Below are 22,125 nucleotides of genomic sequence, written 5' to 3'. Positions count from 1 at the left end.
TTAAATACTTAAAATAAAACTTCAATTTCCAAGGACAACAACTATACACTGAAATGCCATTTCAGTCTCACTGAAATCCTCACTTGCTTGTTCTCTTTCAGGTCACACTAGACTGTAAATTTCACTCTTGAGAGGGCCAAAAAGTCATATGTGCCTGTGGAGTATTACGTAAATGCTGAAGTGATTGGATTTTTAATACCAGAAATATAAGATCTGGGGCCTGAAATTCTTCTCTTGTTAGGTTACTCATAAAAAAATATATCATGCAGTTCTCCAGGGGTTTGTCCATATCTCACTGACGTTGACTAGTTGCAGAGGAATTGTTCTGTACCCTGCTTTGTTCTTGCTCTTCGCAATCTTGAGGCTTCTCTTTCTTGTCACAATGATGTTTTAAAAAACGGAATCTGTTTCTGTTTTGCATTTTCTTTCTGTATAACTTTGTTACTGTTTGAGAATAACCACTGAAGCTGACAAATGTTTTCTGATTTTGCTTTGAGGATGCGCGATATCTATTGCATCACTGTTTTGTCAGCAGCATTCAAAGTGCACTAGCAGATGAGTGTGTGCATGCTTCTGGCTCTTGGATGTGGAGAGCTATTTGAACAGCAACAGCCAGCTCCATTGTGTTCATAGCAAACTCCGCGAAGTTCCTTTCAGCTACATGTCACTTCCAGTTTATGTTATTTGAAGATTTAACAATGATAGACGATACAAAGCTCTTTTCAAAATTCTTATTCAAGCAGGAGCTGATATGCAAACCTGGCTGCACATTATGCCTTAAGTATGATGACTTTCTCAATAAGTGTGAAATAATTTTGATAGGCACATTTAGACATTTTTCGGACATTCAGATATTTTAATCTGTATATTAGGCACTACTGGTTACCTAGGTGGAAAAACATAATAAACTAAGCAGATCTTCTGGATGAAGAAGACACAAATGAGAGGTGCTTAGAGCTTTGCTTACACAAAATAAATATTGCATACTTTCATATTGTTGTCAGCTTTAATTTCAGCTCCATCACCATTTCCAAAGGCTAGCAGTACTTACCTAACACAGAAACTGGCCTAACTATTCTGCAATAACTCCCCCATGTGGGCATTCAATTTTATTATTTCATTTTCAAAGCAGCACAGTTATCTGAAATACTAATTTTGCTTTCTAGTAGAGTGGCTACACAGGCAAATTATTCTGGAATGTCTGCACATGGAAATCTTTATCTTGGTGAGTCTCCCTCTGTAAATAAAATCTAGAGCAGCTCACCTATGCTAATCTAAGCTTTAGTATAGACAGACTGTTTTGATTTCCCCTAGATTAGGAAGGATGGTTCAAATCAGATCAGAGTGAGCTGGTTTGTCCCTCCTGGTAATAGAAGGCTAACAGTAATCTTCTCCCTGATTCAGTTGGTTGAGTCTGAGTCCTCTCAAAGCTCAGTCGACCAGCCGAACTTCACCTCGGTTTGTTTACTGAATTTAGGCAAAGCTTGTCTGCCATCGACAGCTCTGAGCATGTCTAATTAGCCTGCTCTTTGAAGTACTGGTCAGAGCTGACAGCAATCCCTTGCTAATGCTGGCAGCATTGCTAACAGACATGGATGTGAACTGGTTTTGCAAAATTTTGCAGGATTACGGACCATCCAAAATTCTGCATAATCAGAACAACTATGAAACTTTGTATTGGAAGCGTAATGATGTTAATTGTTTCTAAGCAGCTTGATCACACTAATTTTGATTGCTTCCCTGCTTTTTATCTGGAAATAAAAACGGTCATCTAAAGACCCAGCAGGCATTGCAGGAATAAGTGCTGGTTTTTGTCTTCACTTTATCAAAGACTAAGCCTCTTCTTTCAGTGACGGATTACCAAAGCCACTAACTATGTCATGTTCCTGCTGGTTGTATCACACAGTCAAGCCGCGCAGGCTCTTACGTGGGCAATGAATGCAAGTTGGCGTGAAGAGGGAAAGGAAGCCTCCAGTTCGCTTCCCTCTTTGAACTGGTTGATTGAGCAACGGGCTGGAGGTAGGCAGAAGGGAGGTCATTTTCAGGCTGAGTAAACAGAGCAATTTCTCACCCAGAAATCTCCCCCGTGGCAGCCGTTTGACCTACAGGGAGCTTGTCTTTTGTCTCGTCACAAAGCAAATTGTGAAACGGCCGTTCTGAGATACTTTCTTTCTTCTTAAACTCTTCTGAAAAATTGTCATACATGATGCTGGAGAGCAGCAAAAGAAACGAAGGACTGAGAGGCTTCTTTGTTAGCCATTTGGGAAGAAAACTATGAGTACAAACCCAGAGATTGTCCCGCAGGCTTTATGTGGATTAACTGATGGTTTACCAAAGGATGCTGAATGAAACAGCATGGAGCCCATGCAGAAGGGATCCTGAAGCAACACTGCCCTGATTCATCAAGGGCCCGATTGTTCACTTCTACAAACGGAAATATTTAGAAAAGGGTCTATGAAAAAGATGGTATATATGAACATAAATGGCAAGAGACAGAGAACAAAATGGGGAGAAAGCTTCTTTGTATGAAGCTGAGGAGGTTTATAATTACCTGCGGGTGGTGGGTGGAAGAGGAATGGGGGCAGCGAATGCAAAAACGTGACCCTTTTCCTGTTGCAGACTAGGATACAGGAATGACTTTTTGAAAATGTTTAACAATTCTTTGGAGAGATTATATTTTTAATTTGCACTTCCTCATTTCATTGGGAAGCTGAGGTACCAAAATACCACAGTAAGGGCAGTTTCTGTCCTCTTTTCAGATGGGCCAACTCCAGGGAGTGCTGGCATCTCTCTAGGCCAGGTTTTTCACAGGATTCTAGACCAATTTTCAAAACAAGCTGATTTGGAGGATTTTAAATTAACGTCAATTACTCATGTCTTTTGCTCAGGGAGAAAAAAGAAAAAAAAAAGAAAACTATTTGCTTTGTTAATCTAACAGCTTTTTGGTTTGTCTCCCTGTCCAAACTCATACCCCAAATTTCCCCTGGGACATGTCTATATAAGCTATTAGTAATGCAGTCTTTTTACTGGCATTTGTTAATGAAGAAACTGTGCTTAAAAGAAGGCCTTAGTATGTGTATTTACATATTGCTATCTATCAACATATAATTTGCCTAATGAAATTTTGTATGTATACCATTCCTAAATGTAGAGCATCTTTTAAGTAAATTGATCCTTAATAAGTACCTGTTGAAGAGAACTGAGTCTATTAACACAAATGCTGAAATTGGAAACTTTTTAACTCTTAAGGTTTTGTTAATTTACTAAATCCAGGGTAAGAATTCTTCATACTTTTGAGAGTAATTACTCCAGTGCATTTACACATATTCCAACACTTCCATTTTCTTGTAAGCTCATTAAAATGCTGTGACTCCCATTCCAGGGGCTAAGTGAGTGTTTGAAATATCAGACTGAATACTAGAGCCAGCCCAACTGCCTGGTTACTTAGCAATGTAAAAGAATTTGACCAATGTAACATTTTCTATGGATAAGGTGCATAATTTATATATTTTCCTAATTAGCAGATGCAGAAGACAGCTCTCCTTTCATCTGAGCTAGAGCTTTTATGCATACTGTAACTATGGCTGAAAGATAACTGTTGAATAGTAGGGCTTATATTTAATATAGACTTCAGCAGCTTTACTCTAAGTTTCAAGTGCTACCTGAATTATTAAGTCAACCTGAACCATCATATGTAATGAATTGCTGTAATTAAGTAAATAATACCCATTGCATCTTTGTAAAATCTATCCTTCAAGGATATTAAAGGTTTTTCTAAAATTTCCGTGAATTAAATATTACAACACACAATTGAAATAGCCTGAGAAAGTAGAGACGGTGAATGTGGAAGCTGGCACAGGTTATGTATTCGTACCAGCTGCTTTACGTGACGAAGGGTGTGACTCAGAGACAAAATTCCCTAAGCAGTCCTAAACAGTTAGCGGAGAGATGCATGCCTCCACAGCCTGATTCGAAGCACTTAACTGAGATGCCTGTATGTAGCTAGCTGTAAGTATCACAACCTTCATCTTCCATTGCCTTCATGAATCTACCACTGTGCAAACAGGAAGACATTCCTAAATGAGTTCTCCCATTTTTCACATTTGACTCATTCTTTCATTTTTCACCTGAAGCCTGAATTTCCTCCTCTTAACATTAGAAATCACTTAAGCTAATGAGGCTTTTTACTGCCTTGTGTACATAAACCTGGTCTCACTGGAAGCACGTGGTGTATGGCCTCCTCTTTACTTTTATTCTGCTGAGAAAGCCAATGTTATATTGACCGAATTATACAATTTGGGATTTTTCTTTTTTGTATGGAAAAATATAATACAAGTTTTGCGTGTGTCACTACCAGTCCCAGGAACACCTCATGTGGAAATAGACTTTCAGCTAGGAAAGTCCACAGGAGCTCTACTCAGTGCTTAACAAATTCTCTCTCTCTCTCTCTCTCTCCCTCTAAATTCCCCAGCTTCTCTAGTGCTTTAGAATATTAAATTGCATTTGCCCCTTTCATACTGAGGTATTGAACAAAGTCAGTGTCTGCAGATATGGAAATGAAAGGCAGAGGATCATGTGCTAAAAAGGCAAAGACAACTTCTAACTATAGTACTGGGTTCTGCAGTCAGCAGTACACAAGCAGGCAATAGGACTAAGCATCACTTCTTGCTGCCTTTAAGTGCCATGTTTAGGTGCTCAAGTACCACATATGTCTGTATTTATTGGTACAGCTTTCAGCATAAGTGCAGATTAATTCCCAGATACTCTGCCCTAAATCCGTAGAAAGATGCCTTAATTGCTCCATTACCTCACAGCTTTGTGCTAAAAATACACTGGCAAATATGTTTTAGCTGCACTATGCAGAAACATACCAATATGTTCCCTGTGTTACAGGAAGATTAAATGTTTGGAGAGTGTGACAGATTTCTGGGAACAACAAATTAAAGAATAAGAAAAGGAGCATGTCATGCTGCTCGCACTGCTGTCAATGGGAGGACCCTGCACACTGCAGAACAAGACACTGATTTTCTGTTTCCAAATTATGTGCGCGTTAATTCCTTCCCTTTCAGCTGGACTGTCAAAGACAGGGAAAACCAGATACTGGTGTCATTTTAGCGTCAATTTTCTCAGGAAGCTTATTTATTCATGCACTCTCATCCCGAAGTGTACAAAATAACCCAGCATGAGTCAGTTTTTAAATCCAGAGGGTGCTATTCCAGTTATTGGTTCTGACCTCTTTAGTAACCCAGACCGTCAAATTTTACTAACTAATTTGTGAACCAGTCCTCAAAACTTACTCCCAAGCTTGTGTTTGTACTACCCAGCATCTGCCAAGACAGATGCTGTGAATGACATTATTAACACCATCCACATTTTTGTTACAGGTACCTGTTTTCACAGCTGAAGCTAACAGCCAGAAATTGTTGTTTGATATGTACCTACACATGTTAGAAAGCATCTCTTATTTGGCAAAGAAGAGTGTATTGATCCAATGACATGACAGCTGCACAGATAAGCTTAAAAGTGTCAGGAGTAAAAATAAATGACCTAATCAGCCACCACATGAAATGGGACAAAATGAAGGTGAGCACAACCTGATTATCACCCTAATTTTAACACCAACCTATTGCAAAGCAAAACTGAACATTCTCCATTGCAGGAAAATGCAATAAGTGTCCTTACCACGAAAGGCAACTGTGTATGACCTTAAAGACAATTTTACCAAAAAAAAAAAGCATCAGTTTTTTTTTTTTTTTTTTTTTTTTTTTTTTTTTTGTAGTCACCAGTATCAGTCCGTTGTGACTTTGTCTCAGCCAACACACAGATTCTTCCCACTGCTTGACTGGCCAATTAATCCTTTTCAGTAAAAGGGAGTATTTGTTATTTTAACACTGTTCAATTTGGCTGAGGCTAAGCAGTATAATACGGTCTTACTTAGGTATAGTTTTGGACATTATGTCAGATGGCTTTTCACTCTTTATGTCTATTTCTAAGCACATTCACTTCTCATGAACCTCCTTTTCACTGCACCAGAAAAGTCAAGCTTGAAATGGATACGTGATACGCATACAATAAACACAGTCCTTGGTATTATTTTGTTGGAAGTCATGTGCCCTGCGGTGCACTATTTCAGAGGATTTTTATCGGTGTAAAGGGACAACTCACAGCTCCTGCTGTTTCACAGTACACTATTTTCCTTTGCTCTCCCTAAGTCATTGGCTGAGTTGAACTACACTGAAGAATAACATAGCTAAAACTGGCAAGAGCGATCTATTATAACTGATCTTAATCACAAATCACAAACTTCATGACACAACCTTCTCACAGTCGATGTAGGAAAAGATAATTTTAAATATGTTGAAGGGATGGTAAGCCATAAAACAGACAGAAGTCATTTCAGTTGGCTGGGAATTTAAAGAGAGTCCCGCTATGCTCTGTGCCCAAAAGAGAAAGATTTAATGATTTCCAAAACAGATCTGCCAGGTCCAGCTAAACTATTAATTCCTATAATTTTACACGTCTGTCTGCAAAGTACCAAACAAAATGTCAAACACAAGTTATTTGCACTTGTTTGATTCCAAACAGGTATTATATCTGCAGTCAGAGACAAACAAGTCTGGAGAAAGCTAGAGTGAAACTGGTTATATAACTATGTTCTGCAAAGTAACAATCCCATCAGGCATCAAGCATTTTCCATTACCCCAGTAAATTTCATTTTGTTTCTGAAACTTTTGCTGTTTTCCATGAAGATCTGTTCTAAATGTAGAATTCCTTTTCTTGTTGCCCCAGCTGAGGATCAACAAATTACCACCAGCTAATTCAATATTATGCATCAGATTAATTACTCTGTTGGAAACATGAGTGTAACTATTGCTTTTGAAAGGCAAGGACATGATCAAGCAGCTGAAGATGTTTTTTTAATATTTGGACTTTGATGATCTAGGCCTGAAAGTACAAAGCTGCTGGCTCTCCTGACTGGGGATATATCTAAAGGACATATAAAGGTGCATATAAAGGACACTCTGATTTATATTCCCTCTTAAATAAGATGACATCAACCTCAACCAATCACAGAGGCTGATACCTCATCTGTGGTACTGGATTATTCCACAAGTGTTGACAAGTCACAGATGTCTTATTTCTTTGGAAAGTCTCCCAGAAAATACTCCCAGTACTGTCCAACACCACTATTATTACATTCCTTTCTGCTTCCTTATTTTATATATTTCTCCCACTCACTTCATGTAAAATCAGAACTGTATTGATTGTCGTTACTCGGTTATTTGCAACGAATAATCGGTCACACACAGTGCACATCCAATTTCAAAGGAAACCTCGGGGCCACTTTGCTTGGTAGACAGCAGGCTGTCTGTTGCTCGGCAATGAACTCTAGTGTCCAATTAAACTAGTAGAATCTACAGCGATTTCAAGTTGGTAAAACACCTTTTAGGTAGAAATAATGTCAGAAATTATTCATAAAAATGATGCCAAAGTCAAGTGTAACAAAAATACCTTTTAAATAGTTTTATATCTCAGTGACTATAGTTATGCCTCAAGTATTTTAAGATGATCTGGTTATGTTTCCTCAATACATAAACAGTTTGTTTATGTCTTTTCCAAATCCACTTCTCTGCTTGCTCTTGGTTTAACCGCAAAGAAATAAATCAAAAATTCCTAGCCATCTCTATAGTCACCTATTTGGAAAAGTTTTGCAACAGCTATCACTGAAGTGACAATACCCAGCAGTCATCACTTCAATTAATTAAACATGGCTGCGTTAGGACAAAGCAGAGTCTTTGATGAAGGATATAAAGCAGATCCTTACTAGAGTTTTCACAGGGAGAATGTGGCTGCTCTCAAACTTGCATACTTCTGAAAGAAGTATTTAATCTTACTCAGATCATCTAATCGTGAAACGTTATCAAATTCTCTGTCTGATTACAAGTTACAGAGCTGTACTATTTGTCTAGCTATAATAACAGTCTGGGAATCATCGCACTTAATTTTAGGCATCAACGGCTGGGCGACAGTCTAAACTTCTTCCGTGGCCAATGGAGACTGACAAGAGCCTTCAGAGGGCAATTTATCATCAGCCTCGACCTGCATTTTTGGACAAGATAAACTGTGTTTCCAGGGTGGCTGTCTCTTTCTATCGCTACAGAGGAAAAGTTAGACACCTAACTTTTAGACAGCTAATGCTCATAAGACAAACGCCACCTACAATAAACAGTTTGTTCACAGGAGTCTGCAGTGGTTTATGAAACAGTCTGAAAGCAATTTAAAAAAATTAATTGCTTGTGTATATTTTTAGTTCATATTAATACTTTCTGTCACCTCTTTGAAATACCTGGGGAAAAGAAAGTCTGCTTTTCTATACATTCTTTTTATTTTTCCTGTAACCGCTACACTGATTTAAAGAAAAAAATCTTAAAGAATTTGTAACATGAGCTTACAACAGGACCATGAAAGTAAAAAATGTAAGGACATTATTTTTTTATGCTAAGAAATGTAAAAAAGATCGTACATTATACATACCTTTCTTTTCCCCTCCACTTTCAAGGTGCCATTAAGATGCTTGAAGCGTTTATTTTCATTGCTGGAACTCTCTTGGATTCCCAGAGTGTTTGCTCTCAAGTTTCTCCTTTCCTGAAAAAGCAGTCTGGATTTTGTTAAAGCCTATAAATAGCAGTAAAGAATATGGTATTTTAATGAATTTCGGAGTGTGGGATTTTACATATTTTCAGAACTGGAGAGCAAGGAAGGAAATAAATCACATGTGTAACCGCACCTAATGGGTAAAATAGGCATGCCTGACATCTGATGGTTCACAGCTACACACATGTCATCTTGTCCCCCTCCAGCTACGGGCAGTAGCATTATGCTACAAAAGTCTTGCTTACTCTTTGGTCCCAGCGTTTGTGCGCTTGGCAGCACAGTGCCCAGCATCATCCATGGGCCTGGCTGGCGCAGAGTGTGCTAATCATAGCACTCCTTTTCCTCAGAGGTGAAAAAGATGAATGTAAATCCCTGCGGCTGAGGACAGTTTACAGGCCAGGTTTCCCGCATGCTGCATGAGTGTTCCTGCCAGCGGGTAAGCGAATAAGAATTAAGATCTATAACTAGTACTCAGCAGTAGCTGAATCCCATACACGCCCCATTTAAAACCCCGAAGCTGCCTTTGCAGGTGCTATGTTTCATTTCTTCCATACTTTTGAATTTTAAAAAATAATTTATTAATAAGATTTAATCTTGTAACTATTTTCTTTTTTAAAATACATGTTTTCACTTCTGTGGAATGTGTGTCATAATCTTCAAAATGTGCACAGTGACGCAGGATTTTAAAATCACTGTCTCCTTGTGAATTTCAAGGCTACTAATCTTATCTTCCTGAACACTTATCTATCTATACTTTTCACAGACTGTAAATCATGGTCACGATTAACCTTTGGTGCCAGAAACACTGATTTTTTTTTCTTTTTTTAACATTCCTCTGATTTAGATTTTTCTTTGACAAAAAATATTACAGAGGTTACATAAAGCAAAGCGATTTTTCATCCTCATTAAAAAGGTTTTTTTGTTTGTTTTTAAGGACAGATTTTAAAGACAGAAATGTGGCAGATAGTTACATGTGCAAGAAACAGGCATAACCAGCCAATTTTTGCAAACAATTGAGATCACATATTAACCACTTCCCCTCTTTCAGATGTGCAAGTTCAAGTGCTAACTGAAAAATTCAAGTCTTTTTTTTACCGTTAAAATAGTTACAAAAATTACCCTGTAAGAAATCTCAGGCTAAATAATAATGGAGCAAGCATCCTTAGTTGCTTTTCCAAATTAAAATTCTTTGGGCCATACTCTTAGAGGGCCCAACATCCGTCAGCCACATTTCTGAACAGGGTCACACAAGGGCTGGTCAGTCCTGCAGCCAGTCCCACACTAAGTCAGGTGGAGTTTAGAGCAGCGAGGTCAAACAGCCTGGTAACAGTCCTACAGTCTTGGGAAACACAGAGCAGAGTTACAGCCCCTCCTGCCAGCTATTCCATGCCAAGCTATGGGATCAGCACCTACCCTTGTTTTCTGGATAGCACCGACATGCATACTCATAACTGTCATACCTACAGTGTGAATTTCTATAGCAGAAACGATGTAGAGAAATGCTTCATCTTTGACCAAGAGATTCTAGATGAAGGGAACTCATAGGGGAAGAATTGACCCTGCTGATGGGATTCATGTAACCTAGCAGAAATATCTACACTGAAGATGGCTACATTTGATGTCTAGATCAGGGTCCCCCTTACACGGAGAGATACAGGACCTCCTAGGGCATGATTCCTCTCATCCTCAAGTAGACATTAAAGCAGTACTTATGAGTCATGCTCTGTTTTCCCCTGACTGGTGTGACTTCCTTAGACTTAGATGTCTATATGGAAAATGTTTACAATTAGGTGAGATGAATTCCAGCACCTGTCTCTGAAGATAAATCCCATGGGACTGATCCGAAGTCCACTGAAGTCAATGGGAGGCTGTTTGTTGACTTCTCCCTGTAAGAGATCATTCCTGAAAGATCATTAGTGCACGATATACTGTAATAGAGCATGTGTGTAGGATTTCTTGAGTTTAGCTGCCATGCTTTCTCAGTATAGTGACACAAATATGGGAAAACATTAGTGACATAAAATCAGCATTTTCTCACATTAGTCATTGGACGTACATTTGGGTATTGGCCATTTTCCTTTCAGCTCTTGATTTAGTAAGAGAAAAACAACTAAACCAACCTTTCTTATTTAGAAAGGAAAATATTTTTTAAATACGTGGAAACCTTTTAAAAATTCCAAGAAAGGTTTGACTGGGGTATGCCATGTAGAGGTTAGCCTCCAAAGAATGCGCTTGCCAGGAATGTGCCACTCAGACTTTTCCCTGAAAAGAGGTATCAACCCATTTAAAAAGCAGCACTCACTTGTATTTTCAGTAATGTTACAAATGGCTTTGTGTCAATGATATCCTTATGGCTCTTGGGTCACACAGAGCATACGAGGTCAAGGTTTCGACTGAGAACAACAAATGTTTTCCATACCCAAGAGAGTCCTGAAAACCTGGCATGTTCAGAACTTTATGGAGAGGTCAAGAAAGTCATGCAAGTACCAGTCAAAAGAAAGTCCTTTTTTTCATTCCAAAACAGCGACTATTTTGAATGGTCAGATGTTCTTCCCACGGAGGGAGAGTTGTTGAGGATTTTCACACATTTCAACTGCAGAGTGTTGTATCAACTACAGTAAATATTATGAAATTCCAAGCTGTTGGGAGAAAATGATCAAAGCAGGTCAGCTCAAAATTCTAGCTGGTGTTTCATCATTTAATTATGAAAGCATCCGTATCTGTGAGAAATGAAAGTTGTTTATATGGAAATAAAGTCATGTTCCCTCTTGACACTGCTACAACCCTTCTGAGATTTTGAAGCTATGTCATTAAAGAGGCTCATCTATAGCTACCTGCAAAATTGTGGTGTGCTCCAGTCATGGATGATGTGGTTCTAATATTGCCTGTAACGAACCTCTCTAAGGCCTTTACAACCAGATGGAATATTTGCTGGGAAAGAACTTTGTTTTATCTTGATAATTGAAGATCATATGTGAAATAGCTATTAACTGTAAATAAAACCTATTTTTTTCCAATTCTCCATGCCCAATGGCAGACTTCTTCAATTGCATTTCAAGATTGCTACAACCAATATTAACTACTGTAAATCTGCCTTTATATTAATTATTGCTCATTACTGAACACCAAAGGCCATATTTTCAATTGCGTGACTTGAAAGTTTCATGCATATGCTCTGATTTTAGTTAAAAATCTTAGGGGCGGTATAAAAGTTGCACAGTTGGTCATGAAACATGATTTTATTAGCTAATGTTTCTGCAGTGTTGAATTTTAATGTGGAATGATAAGATGCAGACACTGAATAATATATGACAAACATGTCGAGTATCAGCTACAAATATAGACCAATAAATCATTAAATGTCTTAGGTGTAAGATTAGTAACACTGTAGAATCTTAATACTAAAAATGAAAGTCTCATACACCAAAAAAGGTAAGAATAGAAAAAAAGCAACAGAAAAAATACTTACTGAGAACAATTCTGCACTGGTTAGAATACAAATGTAGCTTCTAAACTAAAACAGGCTTAATACTTCAGAGTAACACTTTTTGCTTGCTTGCTTGCTTGGTTTTTGAGAGAAACAAGGTTTCCAAAATAAGAGGTATGACATAAGGTTCTCCGCAAAAAAACTTTCGACTTTCATTTAAAAATGACAAACTTTTTGATAAAAAGTCAACCTTCTCCAAAAACAGGAAAAATCGGCTTTCTTTTCCTAATAATCCTAACTTTTTAAAAATTATAGCCTAAATTAAGCCTTTTTATATTTCTACAGGTTATAACATAATAAATGCTACAGTCAAGTAAGTGAACAGCTTCTTATTGTTTTTCACTGTGACTTTTTTTCTGAAACAAAACAAGAGAAAAAAAATAATCCAGTAACAATGTGATCTTACAAATGTCAGTATGATTTAACAATAATTAGGATAAACCAGTAACAAAGATAATTTTGCACTGTCAAAGAAACAGTGCAGATAGTTTAATTTTTCCAAAACTGCCAGTGACTGAACTTAAAAATAATTTTTACAAGGTTTTAAGGATAACAAAAGTTGAAAGGAACTAAAGCACAAAGTAATAACTAGTATCACTCATTTTGACTGAGGTAGCTTTGATAAAATTCAGGGTCTTGTGGATTATTATGGTAAGAATAAGTGATAGGTATGTTAGATGCAAATCTGCCTCTTTGCAAAAATGTACAAAGTCATATTTGCCTGAGCATGAGAGGTATCAAAAAATCACAGACAGTTTCCCCACTTGCATCTCCAGACCTCTCTCAGCCAGCACCAAGAGGTAAAAATCCCAGCTGTGTTGAGATCAATGGCAAAAGGCAGAATTGACTCCAGTGGGGCCAGGATTTCATCTGAAGAAAAAAGCCAAAGTTGCTATTAAGTACGCAGCTATTAACCTCTTAACTATTGTATTGGAATAGCTAAGAAAATTTCTTCCTCATTTGAAAGTAAAAGAGAGTGAGGTGTACTTTGTAAAATACCCATCGAAAGGAGGTAACAGACCGCCATTATCTTCCTAATAATGTTTAATTATTCATGCAAACGTGCCATCCATATTATTTTTGTCAGAGACACTAAGGCCATGATTTACAGAAGCAAGTTCAGAGTGTCTCCTTTTCTGGATACCCACCTGAGAAAAAATATAGGACCTTCCTCTCAGAGATCACGTGTTCAGTCCTTTGAAAAACTTGAACAAGTAAAGCTCCATTGCTCTCTGTCCAAGTTGTTTTCCCTCTGTATGACTAAGTTTCAGCTACCCACATCGCTAATGTCATTTTCACAGACTCTATTCTAGAATTCTAACTTCTCCACTGAAAAGGAATCCAGCAGGGTGATGTACTGAGCAGTATTCACTGTCTTTTTATCTTTTCTAAGTTGGCGGGGTTTTGTGTGGCAAGAAGAGAGAATGAAACTTACGGTTTAATATTGTTTTGCCTCGCAAATTATTATTAGGAACACTAGAGAGCACTGAGAACCCCTCATAACACTTCTTGACATCCTGTTTGAATTTCTGTAGGTATTATATTTTGTGAAACATGAACCTCCTAAGACAGTTAGGGCCTTTTTTGGTCTCATACCAATAATGCCTCCAGCTGAGGCACAGGAAATCCAAATTGCTCTTCAAATTAAATCACGGGAAACCTTGATTCCTTACTTGTCTCAAGCAAAGTTAATGAGAAACAGATGCACACCCCTGCCAAAACATTATGTTGTATGTTTATCTACTATTGGCTCATCTTTTGGCCTATTGAGTTAAAATGAGAGGGTTCAGATTATTTTTGCTTTAATTAGTACTGCATTTGGTTGGTGGGCTTTTACAAAATACTAATTAAAATAAATTACCAATTTCTATTGACAGTAATAGCTCTAATAATTACTGGCAAGGTTAAACCACTAATTTGATCAAAAATGAAATTTTTGTCCTCTGGGAAAAACAGTAACAAAAGTACCATTCATGACCTGAATTGGAACAGAAGGATGAAATACTTAATCATTTCGTGTAACAAAACAGTTTACCCACACTCAAATGAAATATTTTGTTTTGACTTCACCCAATAATAAATTCTGCTAAAATAAATCTTGCCTTAACAGAAAATGGCGATCTTTCTTAGTTTTAAATTCCCCACATGAAACTAGACAATTCCTCCAGTAGAACCATCATTTCAATTGCAATGAAAAAGGCAGAGACTCCTGGGTATCCTGCCTGAAAACTCTTGAGACAATGCTTAAATTCATCAGTTAGATAATTATGCTTATACACTGTACAACATGTCAGCCATTGCCAGTGACAGTATCAGGAAAAAGTACTACTACTGAGCTGTTTTTCTAGATCAATATGAACAGTGATTATGTCTCTCCCTTGTATTTCTCAGCCCTAGTCATGGACAAGGATAACATCTCCTTCCTCTGAATAGGAGCTTATAAGAAATAATCTTGCATGTAAAAAACATTTTGTAATAGTTTCAGTGATGACTGTGCTACTTAGTGTAAACAGGGGTCAGTGATAACCAGTCACATTTAACAGAAGTAAGGCAAAAATGGAAAAAAAACTTTTCTGCTTTGTGAACAAAGCTAGATTTTTTAATTTAAGTTTTTTATCTTTTAATTAATTTTTGTTTATATGTGTTAAATAATCGTGATATTTCAAATTATTAATTTTATGTATGTTTAGATTTATTGATTTAATTATACTATTATATTAAATAATTTAAGTTTTTTTAGTAAGTCATTATGCAATCCAGAAAGGTGAACAAAAACTGCTTATAGATGAACACAGCATTTAAAACCTGTCTTTTGTATAAGCCCAACACATTCACCCAGCTGCATCGATACGCATGGCTGCTAGTGCAGGCTTTTCTTCCCTTAATTCTCCCCATTCTCTTTCTCATCTCCCTGTCATATTGGGAGTTGGCCAGTCTTTAATTTACCCTTCACTTACCGCTGAAAGTCCTCCTCAGCTTTCTCAGTGAAGAAGCCCCTTAGCAAATGATCGACTCTACCCTTCAGCTCTGAAAGGGATGAACCCTTTCTCTAGTCCTCACTTTTTTCAAAAAATATATGACAGCTTAGAAGAGTGGTGGTGGCGGTCTGGACCAGTCACCGTGGAGCTCTGCCCACAGTCACCCTGGTATAACGTCGGCAAAACTCCTGTGCTTTAACTGAGGTTGCTGTGAATTTATGTCCATTTCACTAAAGAAGCGGTGAGTCCGAGAGATTCATCGCGTCCTGTTGCCTTCTTGAAAACATAAGCTTAATCACCCTTGGGTTTGAATGTTTTTGAATGAATGTGTTTTGAATGACAACTCAATGGAAATGACTAAAGGAACCGGAGCTCTCTTGCAAGTGTTCGAAGCTTCTCCATGCTCTAGTTTCTGTATCAGCATCGTGATGAGGAAAGGACGAAAACAAAATGCAAAGCGAGGAAGGTTTTGCAGAGCCGACTTCCCCTCACACCTCTGACCTGTACGTGTTCGCTGTCAGCTCCTCTGGAAGGTCTCCTCCCTGCTCTTTCCAAAGCGCTATCCCAGCTTGCCCCCAGCTCGCATGACTGCCTCTTTCCTTACTCACTACCAAGGACCTGGAGGCAGTGATGAATCTACATACTGAACCTATTCCTGCAGTATTATTTTTTAATACTGTTCTTACCCTGTCTCTTTCTAGAATGTATTTTTACAATGTTCCACAGTAGTAGCCTGGCCTGTTAAGTTTTTTGCCTTCAGCCACAAAGTAATTTTGCACTTAAGATAAGAAAATAAATAGAAGCTGTTAAGTTTTATGTCTTCATTGCCTTACTGGCAATAGGCCTAATCTAACAAGCAAAATACATGTTGTTAGGAAATGCCACGATGGAGGTTTTAGATAAACATTTGAACATAGTGTCACTGAGGAGAAGAACTGCACAGGAAAGGACTGGAGTAGTCATTTCATTCAATGCTTATCCTCAGAGAGAAAAAGTAGTTACACAGCAGCCCGGACGGTGTACCATCATCGAAAGTATAGTGGTTCGAACTATGCCGAAGAGGTAGGGAGAGAGAAAGGTAGGCAACACAGACAAAATAACTGTATGAAATGCCAGGGGTCATGAGTTGGGAAGGAGCGGAGGTGTCAGGGATGCACTGCATTGTCAGAAAGAGAGTCAAAAACTGTGACAGAAACCTGAGGGTAACTTGCTTGAGGCTGGGGAGAAAGAGTGAGGCTGTTACTGCTGATTTTGTCTTCATGCCCTGTGCAGAGCACCTGCGTATGATTTAGGCTGATGATGGCTGAGCTGGGTTTTTTTTTAATGGACACAGCTTGCCAAAGGCATGTTTCCAGTACAACAGACCAGGCTTGGGATTTTCCATGCAGTATAAAATCACTCACGGAATGGCTTAAACTTTACTTAGATACCTTTTTTCAAGTATTTGAACATTTTATGGGAGCAAATTCTTGGTATTTCAGTCATCCCTCTCCCTATGGTGTCTGGGCATTTCACATATTAATCTTACAGAACTGAGGTGAGATGGAAAAATATTGTTAACCTATGAGGCACAGACAGACGTGGCTTGCCCAGAGATAGTCTGCAGTGACTAATTCCCAAGTGAGCGTTCAAACTACTAACCTATTTTACTCTAGATTTCAACTTCCTTGCTGCTTCCTGTCACCACATAAAGCTGAGACCTGCACTGATAGCCACTAAAAGAGGTGATGTCCCGTTTAATTTATGTGTGGTTAAACAACTGCTCCCCTGGTTAATCTAGCCACCTGTAAGTCCTGGCAGGTTGAGCTACGTTGCTCTTTGTACAGTCTTGCCCCATCCCATCTTCATAAGCAGCATTTTGGAGTTTGTGGCCGAGAGCCAGGTCCTGTTCTCAAATACAGCTGGATAAATCTGTTCTACTCAAAGACTTACCTTGTCAGTCTTCTCCTCTGGTGTCTCAGTTGGCCTGAGTTGCTCAGATGCTTGTATATTTTGTATGCTGCCATATAGTTTACATTCTTTGTTTTACTTCTGACTTTATAAAAGGCTAAAATTTTTTATCTCCTTTTTCTTCCTTTTGCACATTAGATGCTTTTGATCTGGTGCAACTCTACCAGGATGTCCTCTCGACTACTTCTTGATTACATCAAGGTCAAAGTAAATCATTCCAATGTGTGCACAATAGTGCAGTGTGCACTATAGAAACACACTGAGGCAAGGTTATGTATTTTGCATGCCACAACAATCTTTTGATATCTAGTACAAATGATTCATTGCAGTTTCTGTTGGTTATTATCTTCTCGGAAAACTAGTAAATTCAGTCTCTCTTCTTCAGGTTCTGTTTGGAAGTTTGTATTTCTGGTTATTTCCCATCATAGTAAAAAATTTAAAAAAATTAAAGGGACAATGCTCACAGCTGCAGGAGTGATCTCTCTTAATACCACCATTCTCCCACACTATCCTTTTTTGGTAATGTTTGTGTTGGTTATGGACATGAAACAAACTATCTGACAGAAGAGTGCCTTGATGTTTGCAATGGTGGAAAATTCCAATCTCCTCATTAGTTTATTTACTGTATTTTACTGGGGACTAACTGCAGGTTTAAATGCTTGAAGTTGGCTGTGATTATTTTTAATGATGTTAATAAGAAACAGTCCTGCTGCTTGGAAGTGACTGAATTTTCTACAGAAATAAAAAATACTTTGGAACATCAAAATCAAAGCCTTAACTATAAAACAATCATAAATTGGTGGGCTAATTTTTTCAAAAGTATTTTAAGGAGTGATTTACTTCTAATGTCACAATATCTCTCACCATTCCTGCTGGGAGACTGACTTTTGCTGACACAGTCTCACTATGTCAGACACAAAAGAATCTATTAATTCTCTTAATTTAAGTGGGTTTTGGATCAGGCCCAAGGGAGGGGGAAAAAATAGCAGAGGGAAGAGGGTTACAATTCCAGCTATGCAATGAAAAATAATCTACCAGTCCAGAGGGAAGGAAAGGAGAGAAAAGGAAAAGGAGAGTGGCTTCCACCATCTGAAGGCAGAGAGGGAAAGGGAGAGAGCTCTAGTTTACGTAGTAAAATGGCTTTGTATTGTGTACACTGAAATTTATGGGATTCTTCCTGTTAGAGAAGCTAACATTTTGAGAGCTGCACGGAGCTTTTTACTTTCCTTCCTTCTCAATCTCAAGGCCATCCAGCCTGAGGTACTGATGGGGTTATAAAATCGGTGCGTGTGTGTAAGCAACTGTAGCCAAGATGAAGAGGAAACTGGGGCCAGGCTAATTCAGATGAGGACAGAAAGGGCAGACAGCTAGGACGCGCTTAATGTCGTCTGTTGAAATTGTTGTGCAGAAAAAAAATGATTTATGGTTCTTGGTAGCAGAAAAAAAGGAAGGCCAAGGTAGCTAAGCCCTTAGGGCTCTCACTGAGCTAAAGAACCTGGAGTTTTGTCTTTACACTGTTTTTAAAATGAATACTCAAGCAGGGTATGTTATGTATTCCTTGTAGCAGGGATCGATGCCCAGGGTTTTTTATAATACATGCTGGTGTGCTTTTCTCTGCCTTTCCCCCCCTCAAGACACAGAGCAGTAATCCAAAATACCATTCAGACTGATGATTAGTGCAATTAGGAGATAGAGGTTTGGAGCTCTGCAAGCCCCCAAAAAAAATTAGCCTGGTTGCCTACCTCCTGAGCAAATGCTCTAAGCCGCTAGGGACGGAGATGAACCATCTTCTCCACTCTGCAAAGGCCTAGAGTCGGGTGCTGGGAGACGCTGCCAGCATGGGTCCGGCAGAGGTGAGCAGCAGCGTCTCGGGGCAGGTCCACGGGAAGAGGTTGGCATCTAGCCGCTCGGCTCTGTGCAGACCTGGGCAGCTCGAGACATGCCTGCAAGGAGACATGCCAGCATCTGAGGAACCACTTTTTCTGAAACAGAACTGCTGCAGGATCTCAGACCTAGGAGCGAGCAGGTGGCAAACTGGGCTGATCCAGTTCTGAATGCTGGATTTGGTCAGATAACATGTAAGTACTGGTTTTTGGCCTTTACTGGTTTTACAGCCATTAACCCCTTTGGCCGACAATGCAGCTTTCGGTGACTGTGACCAGCAGGTTTGAGTTTGTTAGGCCCACACTGTAGGAGCAGAGACCCCCCCTGTAACCCAGACCTGTCCTCTGCCTTAGCTCTCCTGCCCAGAGGTTCTCTCCAGACTGGGTAATGGGGATAGAGGGGGCCTTGGAGCATGAAAGCAAACTGGATCCTGAACTAACAAGAGATCATAGACAGTCTTTTTGCCTTCAGTCCTCAGCTCTAACATGGGACCAACTAGGCTCCTTTCTCCAGCTGTTTGCCTGTCTTGGCTGCTTATACTGGAAGCTCTTCATGGCAGAGACTAGTTCTTAATACTCCATGCTTTCTAGCTGAAAGACAGGACAATGCAAATAATTGGGGCAGAAATTAAGGCATTTCTTATTTCTGCTACAAGGCTATCTGGAGCTGGATTATGCCTGGAAGAGCTAGTCTGCACTAAAGTCAATGCCACCCTGCCTTAACTGCTCTGAGCACAAGCTGCACTGATTCAAAATGCTTGCACATGGTGCAACCATTCCTCCCACTCACAGAAGGGAATGCCCTACATCCCTTTATTTTCCTTGCAGAGTATTGCTACACTATTCTGCTAAATTGCAGAAACATCATGAATGTTTCCTCATCATTCTTAATAGCTGATTAAGTGGATTTATTCTTACATACTCTAACAAGCCCTGTTTAGCAGGGCTGTGTATTAGCTAACTCTGATGTAGCCAGTTGGGTTTGGATTTTCTAATGAAAATGCAGAATGTCTGTTATCTAGAGATAGTAAACTGCTTTAGAGGTTCCAGCAGAAGATTAGTAGATCCACCTACACTTTTGGCCTGTACCTCTTATGCAGCCTCAGCTTGCTGTGCAATCAGATTTTGTCCCAGTACTGAATTATTTGAAGATTTGTGGTTAAATACAAACTTGATCATAGAGCTGACATTCCACAAGTGGTTCAAATGGCTTAAAATGAACTTGACCTGACTTTTTGACCTTCTTACCAAGCTATGCAGACTGTTTATACAGGCAGGAGGATCTAACGGTTGGGGTAAAAAAGTGGAAGAATGAAATTCAATCATCTAATCTTGGCTGAGTCACTAACTCACTGTATGACCCGTGCAAAGCACTTGGTCTCCATTGCCTTACTGGCTAAAGTAAAGGCTATTTTTTTTTTAATAAGAGTACTCTGAAAGCTAAATATACTACTTGAAATGCAATTTCTTGTTAAATCAACATCTACTTTTAGAAAGATTATCTAAGCATGGAACATATTGTACAATGCTAAAAACAACACAGATATGCTAGAAATAAAGAGATTTTGGAGTCTTCCAAAACATAAACTGGGCTATTAGTACACAAACATCATACTTACTGCTGCCAACAATTCTTGAAAGTCCACTACAGCTTGTATGGGTTTGGTCATGACTCGATTCTTCTCAGAATTCCCTGAACTATCAAGAAGTGAGACTTTCAGCCAGTTGACCTAGACTTAATCTCTGTTCTTCAGAACTGAATCGTAAAAGCTTAGAGCCTTGGGACACTTTAAGAGCTCCCTCATCTGGCCACTCAACGAAGGCATGTTCAGTCCAGCGGTGGCACTGGACTATTCAGAATTTAAAACTGGATTCTGCATAAAATCTGTGCAGTCACTATTGCCAGAAGTGTATGGTCTTGGGAATAAGAGCTGGGGAGGGTTTCACTATGTCCCTGTGAAGCTGGTGAATTTCTTAAAATATAGTGAAATTATGTATTGGGATAATAGGAGTTTGCATAAGGTGTGCATTTAGGCACCACCATGCTCTGTTGGCTCTTTAGGTTTACCAGGAGCTCTCCCAGGTTCAAAATAACTAATATAGACAAATTTATGAACCTTATCCTCTCTTCTTTCTCTTCCTCCTCAGCAAGCTTGGCTTTCTAGACCGTGGCATCAGCAAAATATTCTGTAGGCTTTAGTCATTTTGTCACTCTGTAGCTATCCTGGCTGTCCTTCCTGAGAGCACTCTGTCTCAAGAGTCGCAGTATGAAAAAGATTGAACCATGCAGTGTCATGGTTAACCTGATACCAGCAAGAACTGAGTATTTAACAACTTTACACTTCTGAAGAAAGCATTTACTAGCTTGTGGAGTTCCCTAACGCTATTTATTGTCATGTGTCACTGTGAATAATCTAATCATAACATCGAAGGTGCAAAAATATACTTTCATTTTGGTTCAGACAAGTCTTGTGCATCTGATTTACAAACACTAAAAAGAGCAACAACACAAGGCCTATCTATAGCTGAAAGTAGACAGTATCACACTACATTGTTAATTATCCAAGAATCCCCCAGCCTTTTGCAGAGAGCAACTGCCATTTTGTATAATATTTCATGCCCAGAATGTAAGGGAACAATTTACTATGTGAACTGTTGTGTTCTTTATAATAGCTCATTCTTTATTTTTTTATCCTTAATTTGCTATTGGCACAATAAATATGCAGAATGAAGAGAATACAACTAAATCTGCTGTCCATACTTTTGCCACAAGCCTAGAGCATGCCCACAGACTGCGCCTTGACATATATGCAACACTTTTTTTAGTCAGAGTAACTTGCCTGTGAGTCTGGCCTAAAATGTCTTGCCATCTGTCTGTGGAAAACAAATATGCCGTAGATAATATTAGCATATGATCAAAACTGCACTGACAAGAAAAGGATGGTTACAATACCAAACATCACAATTGAAATCATCATTTAATTTTACCTTGAAAGAACGGCACCCTACCTGCTTTTCTCCTAAAGCAATAGGAGCAAGGAAGAAGGTTCCCTCTGTCTTTCTTCATGTCAGCAGCATTTGGCCTCAAACAGAGGTACGGAGAACGGCTGAAATGAGCCATTTCAGTCAGGACGCTGCCTTTTCAAATCTCTTAGGATTTCTGGGGACAGGA

General features: G+C 38.9%; 1 long non-coding RNA gene across 2 annotated transcripts in view; it reads right to left on the bottom strand.

The window, feature by feature from the left end:
- LOC112978750 (uncharacterized) overlaps positions 1 to 9,458 on the bottom strand; it is a 43,386-nt gene extending 33,928 nt beyond the window's left edge. For both annotated transcript variants that reach the window (XR_010385663.1, XR_010385664.1), the window contains exon 1: positions 8,536 to 9,458. This is a non-coding gene — a long non-coding RNA (uncharacterized LOC112978750). The remainder of the gene's footprint in view (positions 1 to 8,535) is intronic.
- Positions 9,459 to 22,125: the final 12,667 nt, after the last annotated feature.

The sequence above is a fragment of the Dromaius novaehollandiae genome, chromosome W, assembly GCF_036370855.1.
Source record: "Dromaius novaehollandiae isolate bDroNov1 chromosome W, bDroNov1.hap1, whole genome shotgun sequence".
NCBI lineage: Eukaryota > Metazoa > Chordata > Aves > Casuariiformes > Dromaiidae > Dromaius > Dromaius novaehollandiae.
This window is presented reverse-complemented; position numbering and strand designations above follow the sequence as displayed.